We start from the raw sequence: 19,348 nt of genomic DNA, 5'->3' as shown, positions 1-19,348 counted from the left end.
GTGAAAATATTTCATTGATAATTACCCTGGGACAGCTGGCATAAATTGGGACTGACCTGGGCAAAGAGACAGATGGTTATCCTATAAATAGTGGAGCCTTAAGTTATCAAATCTGCTATTATCTAATCAAAGCCAACTTTATATGTAAATTGTTATGGCAAATCTCCCATCAGTTTATACATTCGGGAAATAAGGTTCATTAAAATGGACCTCGGTGATTTCTGGCCATTCCCAGAGTACTTCTCCTCATCTATTCAGTCTCAAAGCCACCAGTTTCTTCTACTCAACCTTCTTCATTTGATCCTTGTTTCTTCTGCCTTCCTGACCACTGATCCTGACGAGGTGGCTGTTCCACCTGGTGCTCCTACATTGCCCAACTTCATTGGCTCCTTCCATTGCCCCTCCCTACCCTCATATTCATGTCCTTCCCCAGGCTCTGCAGAGAAGGAACTGTTCTCACTTGGACCATTCCTTCTCACCATGCATGCACCAGGCCTTTCTTAATGACCCACAACACAACTGAGATCAGGATGATTCTTGCCCAGGATTTACTGACACATCATGGATAAAAGAAAGGAGTAGAGAAGTTTAAGTTAGAGAGACCCAAACAACTCCTGTATCAACCTATGCTCACATCTGTGGTCACATATAGGCTCATTCTTTTCCTTATTTTAAGCCTGTCTCCTCTAACCAAGGATAGCTCAAGCCTCGCCATTAGAATCACTCCAAAATTCTCAGTCATCCTCATGTATCAAATGCCCCTGCCCAGAAAGAGATGTTTCGTTTACACCCAAGTTCCCCACCACCCATCCTTTCCATCTCAGCTCTCTGGTTTGACCTCTTTTTGGATGATTGACAGTTGGAAAAATCCTCCTAGAGGGGAACTACCTCAGTCCTCAAGGATGTGTCCTATTCTCTTTCTAAGACAATTCTAATAGCCTTACAGTGGTATTATTTCCCTTAAGCTGAAATATTTAGGTTTATTCATTATCACCTGTTATTTGTCTTTTTTCAGTATGTTCTGTATCCTCAACTTGGTTGTGTGTTCCTTGGAAGCAGGTATTTCCTATGCCTAGTAAAGTTCCTGATACAGAGGTGGTATTCATTGAAGTGTGTGGTTGATGAGAGTGTGTGATATGATAACATAGAGCACTCCTAACTTATGAAATACCCATTCTTTTCTCAAATATTGTTTCCTCCTTTTTTTTTCAGAAGTAGTTCATGTGTAGAACAACTTTCCATGAATCTCTCGGTTCTGTTGGCAGAACCATGTTTCCTCCTGCTCTTCTTCTGGTCTATGCTGCTTACATTGTGATGTAACTTCCCTTCTGGGACAAGTTAGTTTTACGTTCTTGGTATCAAGCACAGACCAGCTCCAACCTTGGTGAAAGAAGAATTTGTTTCGAAAGTGAAATCCATATAGATATGTGATACAAAATCACCAGTATTAGCAAATTTCTCCAACAGCATTATCTTTTTTGCTGAACAGATCTCTCAATAGAACTTCAGTGGCCTCCTCCGGCAACTCTTCAGTTGTTAAACACAGAAATACCCCCCTCAAGTATAAATTTTCCTCTTTTCAACTCTAATAGTTTTCACATAATAATATATCTTTGTCAACCAACACTTTCTGTGTGTGCTCCATTGGATATCAAACATGACACAAAACAAGGAAGGTCGTACTCTTTTATCAGTGCAATGTTTTTTCTATCATTTGAGCTGACCTGGTGTCAGCAGCTATTTCACCAGACACCATCATCTGTACTTACAGTTAACTGCAGAGATGTATACTCAGATTTTGACCCTTGTTCTACACACTGAGGACAAAGTAAAAGAAAACAAAACTGATAGTTTTTCTGAATAGAAAATGATGGAAGAGTCAAGAAAGGTAACACTACATGAAAAATCATACCATTTATAATTTAGTTTTAAGATGGTTTTAAAGAATTACATACTCATTTTCATTAAATATATTGAAATCTTCCAAACAGTGGCAAGTACGTTATTTTTATTTCTTCATTTACTGCTATATAATTTAATGCTTTGCATTTTTGCTGGGAACTATAGTGTCTTGGCTTGTGAAACAAATAATGAAATCACAACTTACACTTTGGTATAGGCTAATGGTATTTATTGTCCTATATTTTATGCAGGAAGCAATAAACTCAAGACACTTATATTGGCAGAATATAGAGTTTGGTCTGAGAAACTCCGAACTCAATATTTGTGGGGGATTACAGAGGGGAGACAAAGAAGTACTGTCTCTTCCCCAAGGAGCAAGGCAGATGAAAGTCCAAATATTATGTCTATTCTACATAAAGCTAATATTTCAGAATGTGGCCTATGTTTTAATACAAATGTGTTTCTTAATACTGAATTCTGGAATTAGACCAACTTCCTCACCAAGCCGTAACTGTCTGGATTAAGGCAGCCCTCTAGACACATACCACAAACTAAAGAGCCAGCATCTGTGGCTGGAGCTGAAGAGATGACCTGCCCACTGCAGGGAATGTCTTCCTATGAAAGTAGACAGCCTAGAAGAAAGGGTTTTCCTACCCACTTTCTTCTTCTGGACTCACCAGGCATGTCAGGTCATTTAGGGGATGGTGAATGAGAGATTGGAGAGAGGCCAGGAGTATTTTACCAATGAGATTCCCTCTGCTTCAAAGGAAACATCAGGAGTGGGCAGTAAGCATCTGTCAGCATTAATATTCCCTAGGTTTTTGCACTTTAATCTGTTGGGCTTAACTGATAAAATTTTGGTCAGCCAAAGTTGTAGCCGTACTGCCAGGAAAAGGGGAGCAGAGATCTCTCTCAGGTGACCCTTCCTCTGAGGCTGCTCTGCGAATACTAGTCACTGCTCCATTGGGTACCTCCTGAGGCCACTAGTAGGCAGTATAGATATTACACCCAGGAGGCTCTAAAATAGGTCATAACAATATCCAGTTAAATTACCTCCTCCAAGGCATCTCTGCATTCAAGGCTGAAGTTCACTTATATGTTTTCATATCTCAAATGTATCCAACTACATATCCAGAAGGGCCTATTAGAGGTTCTTCAAAGAGAGCAAATGGCAAGTCATAGGAACTTCACAGTCCTCTTCTTCTTATCAAATTCCTAGGGAAAAATGAAACTTGTAAACTTAATTCTCCTTCCAGGCTGTATCCAGTAAGTTCTAGTAGGAGGCAGAGGCATGCTCAAACTGGGCAAGTGAGAAGAGTTTAATAAAAAGACTTCATACATCATTGGAAACAGGGTTTAGGGAAATCAAGAAGGATGGACAATATTTTGGGGTTGCCAAGAGGGAGTAGTTGGCATCACCCTAGCCTGCGGGGCGCAGGGATGGAAAGATTCTTAGATTCTGGAGAAAGTGATTGTAGGAGAGGGCTACCTTAATAGAGGGATGGGAGTTCTCACTGTGGCTTAGTGGGTTAAGAACCTGACTAGTATCCATGAGGATGCGCGTTCAATCCCTTGCCCCCTCCTCAGTGGGTTAAGCATCTGGTGTTGCTGCAAGCTGCAGCATAGGTCACAGATGTGGCCTGGATCTGGCATTGCTGTGGCTGTGGCACAGGAGAGCCGCTGAAGCTCTGATTCAGGCCCTAGCCTGGGAACTTCCATATGTCATGGGTGCATCCCTAAAATGAAAAAAAAAAAAAAAAATAGAGCGGTAGAAGTAAATTGTGGTGACCTGGGAGGCATCAAAGAGAATAAACCCCCAACTAAATTTTTCTCTTGTCCATTTGGTGTTTTCCAATAGTTGAATCCACTGGGAAGTTAGAGGTCCAGGTGCCTGTGCAGCTTCTGGGGCAAGAGGTGTACAGAGTGGAGGAGCAGGAAGAAAATAACCAGCTCATAAATTCAAGTTTAAGAAAAAGCACAAAGGAAATAAAGTCCAAAATCAAATTCTGTTGCACTTCTGTTGTAAAATGCCAAAGAAATTTAAGTCCAGAATCCATTCTGTTTAACCTAATATCCTGCTCAGTCCCAGCCTAGAGTAATTTCTCAGTGCTTGGCAGAGTCGGGTTTCTTTTAAAAGCTGCAGGCTAGGCTGTCTCCTCTTGGAATGAGTGTAGATCCTTCAGGGCCTCAGAAGTCGTATTAGCTTAATGGCAAATATTTGTTTTTCGAGCTAGACTTTTAAAGAGACCAGATGATAAATAAGACACATCAGATTGTGTCAGCTCTAGGCGCACACACAGCGGGTTTTGAAATGAGCCAATCCCTGATTCCTAGAACAGTTATACAAGGCAAAATGGAGTTCCTGTTATAGCTCAGCTGGTTGAGAACACAACATAGTGTCCATGAGGGTGCAGGTCTGATCCCTGGTCTCAGTGGGTTAAGGATTGGTCGTTGCCGTGAGCTGCGGTGTAGGTTGCAGATGCAACTTGGATACAGCATTGCTATGGCTGTGGCGACAATTCAACCACTAACTACTACTAGCTGCTCCTACAGCTCGAATTTGACCCCTAGCCTGGGAATGAATACTAAGTCTACACTACAGATGTAGACTTAGACTTAGTGTAGACTTAGCTTAATACTTAGTGTAGACTTAGACTTAGTATAATCCTAAGATTATGCAAATGTGGCTGTAAAAAGAAAAAAAAGGGCAAAATAGTATTTCCAGAATTCAGAACCCAGGACCTAATCTAACCCAATATTGTTTATCTAAGACTATAATGTTGGCTCAAGGGTGTCTAAGTGAAGGAAATCAGATAGGGAAAATACACTTTTCCCCCCATTTTTGTTAATATATTTATTTTAAACTTTATTCTTTGGAAAAATCTCTGGACATCAAAATATCTAAATTTTGAAGCTTTCCCAGAAGACAAAACTGAATCTACTGTTGGGAGTACCATAAAAGAAAGATTTTGATTTAAAACAAAGAAAGCTACAGATCTTTATCAATTAGGAAATAAGAGATGACCTTTGAGGGATTTCATATTGGTGCATGATAATTTCTAATAGAATGTTTTCTTTTTTGTGTGTTTTTTTGTTTTTTGTTTTTGTCTTTTTAGGGCCGCACCTGTAGCACATGGGGGTTCCCAGGCTAGGGGTTGAATCGGAGTTGTAGCCACTAGCCTGTGCCATAGCCACAGCAACACCAGATCCAAGTTTCATCAGCGACTTATACCACAGCTCATGGCAACGCCAGATCTTTAACCCACTGAGTGAGGCCAGGGATTGAACCTGCATCCTCATGGATGCTATGACGGGAACTCCCTATTAGAACATTTTCTGATGTTTTGATTATTATTATTATTATTATTTTTTGGTCTTTTTTGAATTTTCTAGGGCCGCAACCATGGCATGTGGAGATTTCCAGGCTAGGGGTCTATCAATGCTGTAGCTGCTGGCCTTTGCCAGAGCCACAGCAACTTGGGATCAGAGCCATGTCTGTGACCTACACCACAGCTCACAGCAATGCCGGATCCTTAACCTGCTGATCAAGGCCAGGGATTGAACCTGCAACCTCAAGGTTCCTAGTCAGAGTCATTAACCACAGAGCCACAGTGGGAACTCCTGATGTTCTGATTCTTTTCCTGGTTTCTTTTATTCCTACTTTCTTTCAACTCTTACAGATTTTATCTTCCCCAAACATAAATAAATTAGCCTTATGTTTCTTAACTGCCAATCAGGGAATTTTTTTTTTTTTTGGTCTTTTTAGAGCCACACCCACAGCATATGGAAGTTTCCAGGCTAGGGGTTGAATCAGAGCTGTAGTTGATGGCCTACACCACAGCCACAGGAACACAGAATCCGAGTCCGATCTGTGACCTACCCCGCAACTCACAGCAACGCCAATCCTTAACCCACTGATCGAGACCAAGGATCGAACCCACGTCCTCATGGATACTAGTTAGGTTGGTTACCAATGAGCTGTGATGTGATGAGATATCCAGGGAAGATTTTCTTGATCTAGCCTTGCTGTAATGTCAATCTCTGCCAGTTGGTCCAGAATTCATAAACTCAAATGGGTGAAATCAGCAATAGTTAAAATTTTCCTTTATACATATATGGGGGGAAAGTCCACCTCTTTGTGCCATGTCCTCTTTGAGATCTTGCATTTATGATGTGACTGCTGTCCCTCAAAGCTTAGAAATTTTTAATGGTGGAAGCTCCAGATAGAAAATCTTATTTGAGGAGATCCTTTTTCCAATCCCATATTCAAAGCCTCTTATTTTTGCATTTTTCTTTGTACTATTTATGTGTGCCCAGCACATAGATTATCAGAATCTAAACCTAGAAACTTATTGGTGTAGCACAGCATTGGCCAAACTCAGGTATAGCATGAGCTAAATCCTTTCAGTATAATAGAAGCAAATGTACTGTCTTCTGTCTAATTTTAAAGTTTGCATATAAAAAGGCTGCTTCCTGGAGTTCCCGTCGTGGCTCAGCAGTTAACAAACTTGACTGATATCCATGAGGACTTTTGTTCAATCCCTTGCCTTGCTCAGTGGGTTGAGGATCTGACATTGCCATGAGCTGGGATATAGGTTGCAGATGTGGCTTGGGTCCTGTGTTGCTGTGATTGTGGTGTAGGCTGGCGGCTACAGCTCCTATTCGACCCTTAGCCTGGGAACTTCCATATGCCTCGAGTGCAACCCTAAAAAGACAAAATAAATAAATAAATAAATAAAAGATGCTGCTTCCTGTTGTTTAATTTTGCCTCAGCCACGCCTCCCTAGGGAACTGTGTGGTCCAAGGTCCTGCAGCAGGATCCCGCCTTCCCACCCTGCCAAATTAGCTATCTGTCAATCCTCAGATGAAGCCCACAACCTCTTGTTCTGTATGGCTATAATCCTGTTAGTCCTGGTGCATGTGCACTGCCCCCCCAAAAAAGCCTCTGTGAGCTGTGATCACCAGCAAGTGAAACAATACTATGGGGCTTAAAGCTTAAAGTCTTTTAGGACAGGGCAGGAAAAAAATTACATAATTGTAGATTTCAAGATAGTTTGGTAATGTTTCTACATATGGCCAAAGTAAAAAAACAAAACCAAAAACTGAAGCCATGGATCATAGCTACCCAGAAGCCTCAGTCACTCCTGATGTGTGTCAGCCCCCAAATATTCATCTTTCTATTATGAAGACCCTGGCCCATGCACCAGATACTGCCTCCCTTAAAAATAACCAGAGGCCTTCTTCACCAGAGAGTAAATCTTATGTCCTGACCTGGAGCGGTAAAGAGTACCATCTTTTGGAGTTCCTGTTGTGGCTCAGTGGTAACAAACCTGACTAGTATCCATGAGGACATGGATCTGACTCCTGGCTTTGCTCAGTGGGTTAAGGATCCTGCTTTGCTGTGGCTATGGTGTAGGCCAGTGGCTATAGACTACAGCTCTGAATCCTGGTAACTTCCATATGCCACGGGGGCTGTCCTAAAAAGACAACAACAGCAAAAAAGTATGATCCTTTGTGGGGAGTTTTGTTCCCAAGAAAAGGAGAAAAGAAGGAGCCAGATAACACATGCTTAGTTTCTCCTTCTGTGGCAATCACGAAAATGCACTACTTACCTCTTCTGCAGCAGGGAGCATAATTGACTGACTGCCCCAATTTCTGCCCTTCTGGAGCCAACTCTGCAATTGCTGTGAAGCCCTCATGGGCTGCTTCCACGTGATAACCTAATGTGGCTTGGGGACTGGTGCTATTCTTTCCTCAGATTTCAAACCTAGGTGTGAGGTCTGCATGCGCTTTGCCAACCTCTCAGAATGGCAGGTTGGTTTTCTTTTGAAGGGCTGTACTTGTGGTATGTGGAAGTTCCTGAGCTAGGGGTCGAATGGAAGCTGCTGCTCCTGGGGGCCTATGCCACAGCCATAGCAATGCTGGATCCAAGCCACATCTGTGACCTACACCATAACTTGGGATAATGCCTGATCCTTAACCCACTAAGCAAAGCCAGGGATTGAACCCGCATCATCATGGATACTAGTTGGATTCTTAACCTGCTGAGTTACAGCAGGAGCTCCCTGCAGTCTGAGACTTTTACTGATTCTCCTGGGCAGGTGTCAGACCTGCATGGCATCATGAAGAATCTCTTCTCCCTTCCCTGGCTCCATTCCCTTCATCCTTCACAGGTATTCTCTCCAATAAACCTCTTGCATGTCTCATCTCATCTTGCGTCTTCTTCACAGAGGACTTGAGCTAACATACCTTCCAAACTTATCGACTTGTTAGGTAATTCTGCCCATCAGCCTTAAGAGTGTGAAGCTAAAAAATATCCCTCTACATGGAATATGACTGGGAATAAACTGCACATCCTCTGGTTTCATTACAAGAAGTTAGGGAAGGTAGAATATATCTTTTGTCTGTTTAAAATATGGCTATATCAAAATATGTCTTAATGGAGTTGCCAGGAGCAAAATATTAAACAGGCCCTTGATAGGGCCTCATATGGTTTTTCATTGTGATGAGAGAATATAGCTGATTGATTTAACTAGTTGAATCAAATTAAGTAAGCCAGTTATTTAGTTTTTACATTTCAAATTTCAGGTAATTGCCGTTATGTCTTACAATGCCATGACCCCCCGATTATTTCTTTTTAGTGCATTTCTGTTCAGTTAAAATTATCAACATCCATTCGGTTGCTCAGCCTGGAAATTTTGACCCAGCTCTTCCTTTATGGTCCATAGTTAATCAATCATCAAGGGCTTTAGAATGTACTCTTCAGAGATGTCCAGAATCTATTCCCTCCTTTCCATTCTTTCTGATAATATTCTTGTCATCAAAGGTGACCCATTTAAATAGCTTTATTATTATCTGTCTTCAGTCTCTTCATTATTCCAATTGATTCTTTTTCTAATCTATAAACCAAATTATATTATCTTTCTGCTTAGAAATTACCTTCCATTACCTGTAAGATGAGGGCAAAACTTCTCATCATGATGCTGAAAGTTCTTTTTTTTTTTTTTTTTTGTCTCCTTGCCATTTCTTGGGCTGCTCCCGCGGCATATGGAGGTTCCCAGGCCGGGGGTCGGATTGGAGCTGTAGCCACTGGCCTATGCCAGTGGCTACAGCAACACGGGATCCGAGCCTTATCTGCAACCTACGCCACAGCTTACAGCAACGCTGGATCTTCAACCCTGAGCAAGGCCAGGGATCAAACCCACAACCCCATGGTCACTAGTCAGATTCGTTAACTACTGAGCCACAACGGGAAGTCTTGTCTTACTTTATCCCATCTTCCTTCTTGGAAAAACAAGTCACAGTGCTGGTAAATGACTTAAGCTTAAGAGCAAAGACCTAAAGGCATAAATGACTTAAGCTTAAGTACTGTTATGTGCCTAGAGGTCAGAGTAAGAGCTTAACCCTTTACCACCTAAGTGGCTTTCTAAACAAACCCTGTATCATCCACCCATAGCCACTCCTCACTTAATCTCACAATAAAAGCAGTGTGGTTTCTCGAGGCGGTGCTCTTGGTCCCTGAGATCTGGAGTTCCCCGGCACTCTTGGTCCCTGAGACCTTGAGTCCCGCGCTCTTGGTCCCTGAGACCTTGAGTCCCCCGGCTCCCACCTTTACTTAAGATAAATGTCTCTGTGTCTTGTTTTATGTTAACTATTTTTCCTTAAGTTCCACAGCACCCGTTCTTCCCCATCCTGCTGAGCTGGCCCCGGCAAGTGGCGCCCAACGTGGGGCAGGCTCACAAACAGGCAGGCACGAGGAACGAAGGACCACGACTACAGCGGAAATTTTATTCACTGGAAGTGCTGTGGAGCCCTGAGAAGAAGGGAGGAATTTTGTGTGGCCACGCTAAAGAAATTCTGCAGATAAGTTCCCTCTCTCAGGTATTTACGGGGTAAAATGGGAAATTATAATCCTTACATTTGTTTGTTTGGACAACTCCTTAAAAAGGGGGGTGCAAAAACAAGTGAAAGTAAGCTTTTGAAACTTTTTCAGACTATTGAGAGACATTGTGATTGGCTTTTTACATCAGAAACATTATATTTAAAGATATGGGAAATGGTAGGAATGGAACTTAGGATATTGCAGGATGAGGGCATTCGAATTCCTGAGTCCATTTGGAGTACTTGGAACTTAATTAAATCAGTTTTAGAACTTCCAGAGACCACAGAGGACTTAGAGGAAGAAGGGGAGTTTACACCTTTGTTGGAAGAATCTAAATATGCAGTCCCTGAACAAAATTATCATAGAGAATATCTGGCTCCTGAGCCTTCAGCTCCAATTGTTGATTCTGATATTCCTCAATCGCCTCCTATTAGGAGTAAGGTGACGCGGACTCGTCAAGCCTCTACTTCCAGGGTTGTAAAGAAAGTGAGCGCTATCCCTGAACACCACCTATCATCCATTCAACAGGGAATTTTACAGGCTCAAAGGGAAGGCAATTTGGATGCCATACATTTAGCCTTTCCAGTAACTGTCAGGGAGACAGTGGCTCCAGGCATTGATCCCGCCAACCCTGATGGAGTTTACGAGTTCATTCATGAGCCCTTTCCTTTTAAAAAAGTTCTTCATAATCTGATCCTAACCTCTGTTTTGAGATCATGTCAGTAAAACTTCCCTTATGTCCCCTGTTCTAATCACACAGAACCATTGGATGTTCCTTCTATTTGCTAGTTGTTTCACTTCTTTGTGTAATTGTGAATTTTTGTTGGTGCTGTTTTGTTTTCTCTTTTGGCTACACTCATGGCATATGGAAGTTCCCAAGCTAGGAATCGAATCTTCGCCACAGGTGCGGCAATGCTCAATCCTTTATCCACTGTACCATGGTGGAAGCTGTGTGAATGTTTTTCTTTAGGTTTTGAGTTTTATTTCTTCTTCCCACTTTCCTTTAATCTGATGACCTCCTTCACATTCTTGGAGTCTGGCTCAGAATTATCTTTTCGAACTACTTTTCAGGTTTCCCAGGCAGAATTAATCATCTCTAATATTTGCTCTTAAAACATTGTGTATTTTGATCTACAGTGACACTTTTCAATTATATTTTGATTTTTGTATCCATGTGTCTTTGTCTCTTTTGATTGTAAACCCCAATGAGGGTAGGCAGTTCTAGGTGGCACATAACAAATATTGAATTAAGCAAAAATTTCAAGATAACATAGAAAAGGGGTTTAGGAAAAAATCAACATTAAAATGTATTTCTCCTTTAACATCTATCTATCTATCTATCTATCATCTATCTACCGTCAATAAATAGTAAAAGTTTATGTTCAATAAATAGTAAAAATTCCAAATAATATATAATAAATAATATAAATTACAGGAGCAAAGCCTTTAGGACCTAATTTTCAATATCATGAAATTTTTAAGATTTTGGTTTTCATCAGAAGGGCTGTATGTAATATGCAGAATACTTAAATTATATTATTGCACCCAAGTGTCTTTTACATCAGTAGCTCCAAAGAAAAGTTTTAGCTTAGGGTATAGTGAAGTCATAAGTCCAAAACTGATCATATATTTTATATGCATTATTTCTTTTTGTTCTCTCTTTTTAAAAAAAATTATTAGGGTATAGTTGATTTACAATTTTGTGTCAATTTCTGCTGTACAGCATAGTGACCCAGTCATATATATATATGTATATATATGTATACACACACACACACACACACACACACACATCCTTTTTCTCATACTATCTCCCATCATGTTCTATCCCAAGAGACTGGATATAGTGCCCTTTGCTATAGAGTAGGACTTCATTGTTTATTCATTCTAAATGTAATAGTTTTCATCTACCAACCCCAAACTCCCTGTCCATCACACTTCCTCCCCCTTGGCAACTGCAAGTCTGTTGTTTTTTGTTTTGTTTTATTACCAACAATAAGTAGCAACAATAACCGTAACTTATTTAACAAAAAGAACCTAAATGTAATTGTGTATACTTATCAATTTTACTAGAGCAAATACTAAAAATGTGTGTATTTTTGGTAAATCATAGACATATAAAAGCAACATTAATGAAACATTCATACTCAGCACAGATTCATTTTAGCAACCTCTTAGCTGTTCTTACTGAAAGTGGGGAGAAGATGTGTAATCTTGTTAGCTCTTAATTTCCTTAGTTGTAGAATAACAGGGTTGGTCTAGAATCATTCATTTATTCATAATGCTTATGTACCAGATGCTAGTGCTAGAAATACAAAGATAAGCAAGATATATAGAGCTCCTGTCACCTACTGATTTAAAAGACTAGGTGAATTTGAAATTATTTTTCCTTTAGAGTTTCATAAACATGCCATGATGATATAAATTAGTTGAGATGGATAATGAAAAATTTTCATGTTTTCTTTTTTATTCAGAAGCATATTTTACTGATGTTTACATGATTAAAAATTCTCTTTGGAAGACAAGTTTTAATGGTTGAATTGTGATAAACATATTGTCACTATCTTGTGTAGTAATTGGCTGTATTTAGGAATACTCAGTGGCTGAGAGTGACTCAATGCCTGGGGCTGGAATCATTGGGAGCTGTCTCCACTCACATGTCTGGTGGCTAATGTTCGCTGTTAAGACCTTGCTGGAGCTTCCAGCTTCCACATAGTCCCAACATGTGGTCTGGTTTTCAAAATACGGAAGCCTTGGAGTAGTTGGACTCCTTATCCAGTGGCTCAGGGTTCTAAAGGCAAGTGTCCCAGTGGACAAGATGAAAGCTACCTCACTTTTTATCAACTAGTTTTGGAACTCACAAAGCCTCACTTTAGAGCAATCACAAGCTTACTTTTATTTGAGGGGAAGGAAGGAAACTTGACCCCATTTCTTATTTACTTTACTTTTTAAATCATGTTTTAGGTATATGGCTTGTTACATTTATCTGGGAAATATTGGATTATACAAAATAATATGTTTAACATATAAAGTAACATATAAAGTATCTGTCACTTAGATATGTAAGATAAGTTAAATCTATAAAGTTACACATAATTAGAGAGTTCCTACTGTGGCACAGTGGGTTAAGAAACTGACTGCAACAGCTCAAGTTGCTGCAGAGGCAAGAGCGTTTGATCCCTGGCCTGGAGCAGTGGGTTAAAGGATCTGGCACTGCAGCATAGTTTGCAGCTGTGGCCTGGATTCAGTCCCTTTGCTGGGAAATTCCATATCCTGGCCATTAACAAAAAAATACAATTAGAATGTAATAATAATATAAACATTTTGAGTACACTAACTTTAAAGTTTTTTTTCTTAGGTCTTGTCATGTTCTTTGTTTAGAACATATTCTTCTGTTTCTTTGCTTTGCTTGACTTTCTGTATTAGTTTCTGTGCATTAGATAGAACGGCCACCTCTCCCAATCCTGAAAGTGTGGCCTTGTGCAGGAGATGTACCTTATTATTTAACATTACTCTAGCTCTTGGTCGTCTCTGAAACCTTTGTGATTGTTCAGACAGCCTATTTTATTTTTCATGGCTTCCAGTATCTGAGAGTGTGCCAAGACTTGTCAGGGTTTCAATGGGGGAGGATCTCAGCACCAAGATTCAGGGTGATTAGAAGCCAGACCCTCAGGCAGCAGTGTTTTGTCTTGTTTTCACTTTTTAGGGTGGCACCTGGCAGCATATGGAAGTTCCCAGGCTAGGGGTTGAATCGGAGCTACAGCTGCTAGCCTACACCATAGCCATAGCAATGTGGCATCCAATCTGTATCTGAGACTACACCAAAACTCATGACAATGCTGGATCCTTAACACACTGAGCAAGGCCAGGGATCGAACCTGCATCCTCATGGATACTAGTCGGGCTCATTACTGCTGAGCCACAATGGAAACCTCCAGGCAGCAGCTTTTAAATTATGCCAATATATACAGCCCTGTGGGACCCTTTGGGACCCTGTGGGACTGCAAGCATAAGCCCCACTGGCCACAAGTGCCAGGCAATGTAGAGGTGTCCCATGGTGGCAGCCACAAAAACTGGGGCACCAGACACAAGTAAAAGCTCCTCTCTGGGAGATACTCAAAGCATGGAAGAAGGAGAGAGAGCACAAAGATGACACCACCAGTCTCTGTCCTTGGAGAGCACCCCAGCATGCCCCCAGATAGGGATCAAATTAGATGCCTGCCCCTCAGGCGGACATCCCAAGACAAGCAAATAGGCCTCTCCCACACACCTTGATCAGCCACTCCTGCACCAGGTCTTGAAATGAGTGAGTCCAAGCATGTGAGCCACTTAGGAGCTATTTCTCAGATTGCTATAGTTTTGTGTGGCTCATGGACATGAGCCCCCGGGATTTTTAAAGCTAGAAGTTTCGGAAGATTTTTCTAGGTGCAGGTCTTAAAAAGATTGTGAGTCAATCACCTTGAAAGAGGATGGGGGTTATGGTGAAATTATATCCCAGCTTCTCCTACCCATTTTGATGTGGGTCTTCTCTCTTTCAACCAGTGCCATCTCTCACTCAGCCATTTTTTTTCAGTGTTGTTTTTTTTTTTTTTTTCTTTCTTTCAGAGGAAGCTGTTCTTCATGTAGCAGTAGATTAGGTCTGTTCAAGGGAGAAGGGGAGTTCAGGATCCTCTTATGCTGCCATCTTGAACTAGAACTTTAGACTTTGTTTCTTTTTATTTATTATTATTTTTTTTATTGAAGCACAGTTGACTTAAATATTGTGCAAGTTACTGGTATATAACAAAGTGACTCAGTGTTCAGATATATTCTTTTTTATATTCTTTTCCATTATGGTTTATCCCAGGATATTTAATATAGCTCTCTATGCTATACTGTAGGACCTAATTGTTTATCTGTTTTATGTATAATATTTGTGTCTGCTTATTTCAAACTCCTACTTTTATCTCTCCCCTACCCCCTTTCCCTTTTGGTAATCATAAATCTATTTTCTATGCCTATGAATCTGTTTCTGTTTCTTAAATAAGTTAATTTGTGTCATATTTTTGATTGCACATGTAAGTGATGTATATGGTAGTTGTCTTTCTCTCTCTGACTTATTTCACTTAATATGATAATCTCTAGTTCCATCCATGTTGCTACAGATGGCATCATTTCATTCTTTTTTTATGGCTGAGTAATAGCCCATTTTATATCTGTACCACATCTTTTTTATCCAATCCTCTATTGATGGATGTTTAGATTGCTTCCATGTCTTGGCTACTGTAAGTAATGCTACAATGAACACTGGGGTGATGTATCTTTCCGAATTATGTTTTTCTCTGGATATATGCCCAGCAGTGAGATTGCTGGATCATATGGAAGCTCTGGTTTTTTGAGGAATCTCTGTATTATTCTACATGGTGGCTGCACCAATTCACATTCCCACCAACAGTGTAGGAGGGTTCTCTTTTCTCCACACCCCCTCCAGCATTTGTTATTTATAGAGTTTTAATGATAGCCATTCTGACTGGTGTGAGGTGGTACTCACTGTAGTTTTGATTTGCATCTCTAATAATTACCAATGCTGAGCATCTTTTCATATGCCTATTGACCATCTGTGCATTTCTCTTGAGAAATTAGACCCTATTTCCTGATAGAAAGTGACAAGGTTACGTTACAAAAGAGAAAGAGGGATGAGAGATATTGTTCTGACAGTCTCTGGAAATCCCTGAACCACCTTTGCTTGAAAAGGAGTGTGCACTAAAAGGAGGCTAGTTGTACTCAGAATGACTGGGATAATGTTAATTAGAAAGTTTAAATTTCTCTATTACTAAGTGAAATGTGGTGCATTGAAAATATTAGGTTTGTTTTATTTTTCACATATCGTAGTGATAGATATTTATTTTGAAATTCTACTATGTTAATCTATTAGATTTGAGTTTAATTTTAAAACCAGTATAATCTCTGTTAATGACATTTTAATAGCTAGCCTATATCTCCAGTGCCTAATCTCAATTTCAACTGTCCATGAACAAATATTTCTCTCTTGATCTACAGTCAGTCTTTTGAATACCTCCAAGATGATTTCCTGTTTCTTGGGGTGTTCAGAAGTTATTCTTATTTATTTATTTTTATTTTTTTGTCTTTTCAGGGCTGCACCCATGGCATATGGAGGTTGCCAGGCTGGGGGTCTAATTGGAGCCGTAGCTCTGGTCTACATCACAGCCATAGCAATGCGGGATCTGAGCCTGCATCTGCCACCTACACCACAGCTCATGGCAACGCCGGATCCTTAACCCACTGAGTAAGGCCAGGGATCCTTAACCCACTGAGTAAGGCGAGGGATCGAACCCGCCACTTCATGGTTTCTAGTTGGATTTGTTTCCACTGCACCATGACGGGAACTCCAAAAGTTATTCTTAAATAACAGCCCGAGATGTCTTTGAGAATACATATCTCTTCCATCTGTCAACATATTCTTCAGAGCAAATAGCACTTTTAAAAATGATTTCTTTCATAATTAGTCTTTAAGTGATTTTTGCTCATATCCCCTTTACCCCCAGTCCCAGGTGAATTTTGCATGTGTTATCTTGTCTTTCTAATTGTGCCCAAATTTGTTGAAAAAATATATCCAATCAAGACAACAGAAGCATGAACTATTAAGTTTGGGGAAATAAATGGCTATTACAGAGTGACCAGAATGGGGCATTGTGCAAAAAAATTTTCTCTTGTAAGGTTTTGGGATGGAGTGGGGACTCAAGTACTCAAATGAGAATGCAACTATGATGCAGGCAGGAACAATTCTTTGAAAGAGGTGATTCTTGTAACTGAAGCCCTAGGAATGGTGAGAGCTGGGAGTGCTTGAGAATAGAGCCAGTACCTCCTTGGGTCAGTGTGGAAGGGAAGCCAAGAAGATATCCCCCTCTGGAATTTTAAATAGCTCAGCAACTGTATTAGTATTTATATGTCATTAACTGACTTAATGCTTGCTATTTTAAATTTTAATGTTAATGACTATTTACTCCTGTAATCTTAGGTAAACACATTTAAATAGAATGTGTTCTGTGTGCTTTGGTTATTGTTAAAATTTCTGGAGGAGGGTAGGAATTCACAGAAGGCTATCTTGACATGTAGCTACAATTCTCTATTATATTTATTATATGCTATCACATATAATAGTCTGTTCTAGATGATGTAGTTGAAAGAGATTTAGACAAAAGACTGTGTTTTGGTCAACAAAAAGTTATTTCTTTTTTTAGGGCCTTTAAGTTTCTCATGTTAAATTATAAAACAATGTATTAGATAAAATAATTTCATAGTTTCCATGCAGTGTTGTCAGTCTATTCATTTCTCTTATTGTAAGCAGGTGATGAAGAATAATAAAGAATCTAAAGGAGTTCCCCTTGTGGCTCAGTGGGTTAAGATCCCCAAATAGTATCTGTGAGGATGAAGTTTTGATTCCTAGTCTTGCTCAGTGGGTTAAGGATCTGATGTTGCTGCAAACTGTGGCATAAGTCACAGATGTGGCTTGGATATGGTGTTGCTGTGGCTGTGGTGTAGGCCTGCAAATGCAGCTCTGATTCAACCCCTAGCTCAGGAACTTCCATATGCCTCAGGTGCAGCAGTAAGAAGAAAAAAAAAAGAATCTATAGTTTAATTTTGCACAAAATGATTCTCATGAATATCTACTTTCTACTTGATCATCTGCTGACATTTGTGAAGAAATTGTGTTAAAGAGATTCTGACTATTTCTTATCTGTACAACTTTAAATGGATTTTGTAGGATCTTGATGAAATTACTGAGGTTTTTTTTTATCATTATAAAGGTGGAAAATTCTTCTGTACAATAGCATAGCACTTCAAATAAATTTAGTAATACCACAAGTGAATAAATGTAAAATTAAATTATCCTTAAACTTCAGGCATATGACATAACTTAATTTTGTTGTATGATGGAAATGCCTCATTTCTTTTCAGGTAGAAAAATAGAAAAATAAACTAGGGAGAGAATAGAATACCTTGGAGAGAAAGTAGTCAATTTAAGTGCAAATAACTAAGAAAGATTACTGACAGGTGTAAAAAGAAAAAAAAATACCCCATTTTGATGATTATTGTGAAAGGTAATAAATTTGTTTTAGGAAAAGGTGTCTAAATATTTAGCCTTTTTGAGATTGAGATTGTATTATCTTAAATTGTGACCTAAATATTTTGTGATACTTGACATTTGAGGTTTTACTTACTATTAAATTACATAAGCCAATAGCAGAGTGTAATTGAAGCACATGATTTTGGAAAACACTAAAACGTAGTAATTGTTTTTACAGGGTGACCCTCAGAAGTAGATTTGTAATATTTTCTTTTGGCAGAACAGAATTCTGTTAGACCTAGTTTATATATTTTTTAGCTAGAAAAGTTTTTCTCTAAACAATATGGTACATAAACTGTAATTAATGATAGATTTTAATTGATTAGAAGGATGTTCCAAAGAAGACATACAGATGGACAAAAAACACATGAAAAGATGTTCAACATCACTCATTATTAGAGAAATGCAAATGAAAACCACTGTGAGGTACCACCTTATGCTGGCCAGAATGGCCATCATCAAAAAGTCTACAAACAATAAATGCTGGAGAGGGTGTGGAGAAAAGGGAACCCTATTGCACTGTCGATGGGAATGTAAATTGCTGCAACAATTGTGGAAAACAGCATGGAGATTTCTCACAACACTAAAAATAGAGCTGCCATTTGATCCAGCAATCCCACTCCTGAGCATCTATCCAGAGAAAACCATTACTCGAAAAGATACATGTACTCCAGCATTCATGGCAGCACTATATACAATAGCCAAGACATGGAAACAACCTAAATGTCCATCGACAGAGGAGTGGATAAAGAAGAAGTGGTACATACACAAAATGGAATATTACTCAGCCATCAAAAGGAAAGAAATAACGGCATTTGCAGCAACATGGATAGAACTAAAAATTATTCTAAGTGAAATCAGTCAGACAGTGAGACACCAGCATCAAATGCTATCACTTACATGTGGAATATAAAAAAAAAGGACACAATGAACTTCTTTCCAGAACAGATACTGACTCAAAGACTTTGAAAAACTTATGGTTTCCAAATGAGACAGGTTGGGGGGTGGGGTAATGCACTGAGGGTCTGGGATGGAAATACTATAAAATTTGGTTGTGATGATCATTGTACAACTATAAATGTAATAAAATTCATTGAGTAATAAAAAATCCTCAAAAATAAAAAATAATATTGTACATAAACTGTAATTTATGATAGATTTTAATTGATTGGAAGGATGCTTGTGGGCCCTGAGCCCAGTTCCCTTTGACATTTAGCTCTATTCCTTTCACCCAACAAATCTCCTTATGGACCTCAGAACCATGAGCATCAGGAGAGCAGTTTGAAAATCAATACCTTACTGTATAAAATAATTCTGTGTTCAGGCACATTTACTTCCAAGTTATGTCTTTTTTTTTCTGGACATGCCTGTGGCATGTGGAAGTTCCTGGACCAGAGATTGAACCTGCACCACTGCAGTGACCCATGCCACAGCAG

The 19,348-nt window shown here is 39.6% G+C and overlaps 1 long non-coding RNA gene across 1 annotated transcript; it reads left to right on the top strand.

Annotated features, from left to right (window-relative positions):
- The first annotated feature begins 5,703 nt into the window (after positions 1-5,703).
- Positions 5,704-19,053, top strand: LOC146403815 (uncharacterized). Its single transcript, XR_014843069.1, has 2 exons — positions 5,704-9,783; positions 18,239-19,053. It is a non-coding gene; the product is annotated as an uncharacterized LOC146403815 (long non-coding RNA).
- The last annotated feature ends 295 nt before the right edge of the window (positions 19,054-19,348 follow it).

Source organism: Sus scrofa, chromosome 4 (assembly GCF_054392235.1).
Source record: "Sus scrofa isolate SSC_HxYL_T2T_F1_AM1 chromosome 4, Sscrofa_HxYL_maternal_Yorkshire_Landrace_v2.0, whole genome shotgun sequence".
NCBI lineage: Eukaryota > Metazoa > Chordata > Mammalia > Artiodactyla > Suidae > Sus > Sus scrofa.
Note: the sequence above shows the minus strand (reverse complement) of the source record. Positions and strands in the feature narration are given on the sequence as shown.